Source organism: Octodon degus, unplaced genomic scaffold (genome assembly GCF_000260255.1).
Source record: "Octodon degus isolate 3935 unplaced genomic scaffold, OctDeg1.0 scaffold00153, whole genome shotgun sequence".
Classification (NCBI taxonomy): Eukaryota; Metazoa; Chordata; class Mammalia; order Rodentia; family Octodontidae; genus Octodon; species Octodon degus.
Window position 1 is genome coordinate 6,321,010 of NW_004524729.1, and position 5,127 is coordinate 6,326,136.

At 41.1% G+C, this 5,127-nt stretch overlaps 1 pseudogene; it reads left to right on the plus strand.

The window, feature by feature from the left end:
* The first annotated feature begins 285 nt into the window (after nucleotides 1-285).
* Nucleotides 286-732, plus strand: LOC111812944 (annotated as a pseudogene).
* The last annotated feature ends 4,395 nt before the right edge of the window (nucleotides 733-5,127 follow it).

A 5,127-nucleotide genomic window follows, 5' to 3' on the forward strand; every position in this document is an offset into this window, starting at 1 on the left:
CTGAGACTGAGACTGAGGTTGGGCGTGGTGGCATGCATCTGTAATCCCAGCGCTTGGAAGACTGAAAACAGGAGGATCGCTATGAGTCTGATCTGTGTAGTGAGACCCTATAGATCCTGTACTAAATACTTTAAAGACAAAAACAAAACAAAACAACAATACCAGTATCTCTGAGGTCAGATCCCTGCTCAGTATGCCCAGGGATATGTTAATCAAGGAGTGTCTGCTACAAGGCTTGTTACCCAGTCTATCTCACGTGCCTTCAAGACCCACAGTGGACTGAAGATGAATGCCAGAGGACTTGGATCTCAGCTAAAGGACAGCATTCCAGTGACTGAACTTTCAGCAAGTGGGCCTTTTGAATGACATGATCTTCTTCGAAAAGGTTTTCCATGTGTGAAAAATGAACTGTTACCAAGTCACGCTCTTGAATTATCAGAAAAAAAATTCCAGCTCAACCAAGATAAAAAGAATTTTTCCACACTGAGAAACATCCAAGGTCTGTTTGCTCCTCTAAAATTACAAATGGAATTCAAAGCAGTACAGCAGGTTCAGCGTCTTCCATTTCTTTCTAGCTCCAACCTTTCCCTGGATATTTTGAGGGGTAATGATGAGACTATCAGATTTGAAGATATTCTCAATGATCCATCCTAAAGTGAGCTCACGGGGGAACTACACTTGATGGTGGAATGTAAGCTTGGTTTGCGTGATATGTGTGTGTGCTGTTCATGAACAAGAGAGGGCATCATGCTGTAGTTGTCTTTTGTTATAATTTGATGTATATGACATTAAAAGTGGTGGCATCTGGAAAAAAAAAAAAAAAAAAGAACTAGCCTTGAGAGATGGGTCAGTCAGAGCGTGACTTGACAAGGATTTCCAGCGCAGCGCTGCCAGGTTCGCAAACCTCTCAGCTTTGCAATCCCCAAACTTTTCTTTTTCTATAAAACCCTAAAGTTCTTGTCAGCCCCGAGAAGATGGTCTTGGGCCTCTGCCTCTGAGCTTCCCCGCAGGGCCATGCAGGTCACAGCCCCTTTCCTCCCTTCACCACCGCTCCTCTCCTACTGGCATGATGCACAGTAGCCACGACTGGCTGTCAGGACTCCCTGAGCTTGAGCTCTTGCCTTGCATGTCCAAGGCCCTGGTCTGACCCCTAGGGTTGAAAAAGAAAACAAAAACAAAAACAAAAACACAGTAGCCAGAAAGAATATATTACCTATAGTACAGAAAGAATAATGATTTTTTTTTGTGGCAAATTTAGAATCAAGATGACAACTGAAGGCCAGGGAGATGACTCAGTAGAATAGGCACTTGCCTGGCAAGTGCAAGGGCCTGAGTTCAATCCCTGGTTCCACAAAAAAAAAAAAAAAAAAAAAAGACAACAGAATAGTAAACTAGTAAATTTGAAAAGTGGAATGCAAACAACCTAATTCAGACTTGTGTATGGAGTGTTGCTTATCGCTAGCTGCCCATTCCAGTAGCTGTCTGTATTCCTTCTCATTAAAAGACCTCCGCTTTGCAGAGGGCATCTTGTGCAAGCTAAGAACCAAATTCCTGGCCTCACTTGCAGTCAGAACCAGTTCTAACCAATGAGACAAATGTAGTCATTACAGAGGGTTTAAAAAAAGTTCCTTAACAGGGCCTGGGAGATAGCTCAGCAGCTTAAGTGTCTGTTTGGCAAGTGCAAGGTCCTGAGTTCTATCCCCTATACCAAACACACACGTATACACACACACACATACACACACACACACACACACACACACACACATTCTTAACAGAGCCAATATACATTCATGATTAAAAACTGCAGCTAGGACTAGAAGGGAACTTTCTGAACCTGATAATAGGAGTCTATTAAAAAAAAAAAACCTACAACACTTCAGTTAATATTATACTGAATAGTGAAACATTTCTTCCTTATGACAGAGAGCAAAGCAAGGACACCTGCTCATACCACTTCTGTATAACACCATATTGTGGTCTAGCCATTGAAATAGGGCAAGAAAAAGAAATAAAAAGTGTACAAGTTCAAAAGAAGGCAGCATAACTTTATTTGCTGATAATGTGATTGTTTACACAGAAAAGGAATTGTTTTACTGTTTGTTTTTGAGACAGAGTATCACTATACAGTCCAGGCTGTTCTTGAACTCATTATATATCCTAGACTGACAAGCATGCAGCAATCCTGGCGCCTCCACCTCCCAAGCATTGGGATTACAGGTGTGTCCCTCTACACCTGGCCAGCAGTTTTAAAAGTCACAGGCTACAAAGTTTATATATAAAAATCAGTTGTTTTCTGTCTTCTAAAAATTTTTTTTAAACAATTTAAGATCCAAGCCAGGCATGGTATTGCATGTCTATAATTCTAGCACTCTAGAGTTTGAACCCAGCCTGGACTCTTTTTATTTTTGTGGAACCAGAGATTGAACTCAGGCCCTTGTATTTGCCAGGCAAGTGCTTATTCTACTGAGCTATCTCCCCATCTCTGAACCTAGCCTGGACAACTTAGTGATCTAGTAAGGCTCTGTCTCAAAATAAAAAATAAAAAGGGCTGAGGATGCAGCTCAGTGCTTAAGATTCAATCCCCAGTACTAAAAAAAAAATGTTCATCATAATTTTTAGGAATAAGTTTATCAAGATATGTAAGAACCCCACAGTGAAAATAACTCAGGTTTTCTGAGATAAAACCAAAATAAATGAAAAAATATAACATTCATATGTTAGGAGATACAGCGTTAAGATATCCCTTCTGCATATTTTATACATTCAAAACCAATATCAATCAAATTGACAGTCTTTTTCTTGATAGAAATTTATAAGCTTGTTCTAAAACTTACAGAAAAATGAAAATAACCTACACTAGCAACAAAGTTAAAAAGAACAAATTTGTTGGGTTATACAGTACTATCTGATTTAAAAAATTACTATAAAGTCTCAGAAATTAAATAGGGTGATATTGAAGAATGTCTATAAATATCGAACAACAGAAAAGAAGAGAGAGTCCAGAAATAGATCAACAAAGGTGCAAAGGCAATTCAATATGAAAGAAAAGTCTTTTCAAAAATGGTGCAGAGAAGTACCTGGAATAGCCAAATACATAGAGACATAAAGAGAACAGAGGGTGCAAGGGGCAGGGAAAAGGGAAAGAGGGACGATCATCTGGGGGCGGCAGACGAGTGACTGCGCAGTATGGGGTGTGGGGAACGCTCATCTAGCAGTGCATGATGAGCCTGCACAGCAGTATGAATGCACTTAACACCATAAAAGTCCAGGGATGTAACTGTTTACAAGTCCTGGCTTTAATGCCACACACACACACACACACACACACACACACACACTCTGCTAAGTTTATTTTTATTTTATTTTATTTTATTTTGCGGAACCGGGGATGGAACTCAGGCCCTTGCGCTTGCCAGGGAAGCACTTATTCCACTGAGCCATCTCCCGGCCCCCCACACTGCTAAGTTTAAACAGACAGGAAAGTATCAAGTATCCACAAAGCCATGGAGGAAATGAAAGAAGAGTTGGAATGTAAGATGTGCTATCACTCTATAAAACTCTTGCTAATTTATTTTTTTCCTGGCCCTGGGGATTGAATCCAGGGCCTCTGTACAAAGCTAAATTCTCAGCCCCATTAGTTAATGATTCTGAGACTGGGCCTCACTAAGTTGCAATAGCCAGGCTGGTCTCAGTCTTGCTGCCTTTTGCTTCAGCTTCCCAAAGCACCAGAATTAAAGGTATGCACCTCCATACCTGGCTCCAAATTTTTACAGTTATCATACATCTGCCACAAGACATCACCCAAGAGAAATAAGCAGACAAGTTGACACAAAAACTTACACACAAATGTTCATAGCAGTTTCACTGGTAATGGTTCTAAATGGGAAATAACCCAAGTACTTATAGCAACAGATGAATTGATAAGCAAAACATGTTTTTGCAAAATAGACTACTACGCAGAAAAAGAAAAATGAACTGTGTGGGTTTTATGTTTTGGGGATGAGAACAAGGGGTGTGTGGAGGGATGCCGTGGCAGGAAGTAGGTCAGGAATTCCCTGTCACCTTAAGCCAAGGTCCAGGGCTTTTCTTTTAGGCTAAGTCCTTCCTGATGTGACAGTTGCACTTCCCTGGCTGAGGCATCTCTCTACTCACCTCCAGTGTGCTTAGGGGACATTTCTGTCCCTTTGGCTCGAGTTAGTTGGCTCCACCCCATGCCAAGAGGACCCACTATTCTCCCTTTCCTAGCCATTGGACTATTGTTCAGGTTATAAAGTTGACCCTGGCTTCTGTGGGCTTCCCCATTTCAGATGAACGCCAATTGCATTCATCTTCCAAAAATTCCTCTAAGTTGTTTCATTCACAATCTACATTCTTGTCTTCAATCCCAGCCTGGATTATTTAACAATATACACAAAGCCAGGCCAGGTGGTGTATACCTGTGATCCTAGCACTCTGGGAGGATGAGGCAGAAAGATTGCAAGGTTGAGCTCATCCAGGACAACTCAGCAATTTACCAAGAACCTATCTGAAAACAGAGATAAAAGTTTTAGCTCAGTGCAAAGACCTTGGGGGTTCAATACCTAGTACCAAAAACAAAAACAAAAAAGTACACAGTTTTTGTTGTTGTTGTTGTTGTTGTTACTAGTGTACTATATACTTAAAAATGGTTAAAGTGGAAAATATTCTATAGTTTCTACCAAAGTCATAAGATATACAGTGACCTTAAATTGTTAGTGATTTTTGCATTATTTATTTTGGTTTTTTGAAACAGGGTCTCTCTATGTACTGCAGGCTGGCCAAGCTGGCCTTTAACTTTTTTTTGGCAGAACCAGGGTTTGAACTCAGGCCCTTGCACTTGCCAGGGAAGCGCTTATTCCACTGAGCCATCTCCCCAACCCCTAGCCTTTAACTTACAATGTAGTCCAAGCTGGCCTTAAACTTGTGGTGATCTTTCTGCCTCAGCCTCACAAGTGCTGGGATTAAAGGAGCGGGCCATAGTGCCAGGTTTGTCAATGACTTTTGGGAGGGAAGAGAGGTAAACACATGGTCAAAACACAATCTTAGCAGGTGTAGTGTTGTTTGCTTGTTATTCCAGCATTTGGGAGGGTGAGGCAGGAGGACTGA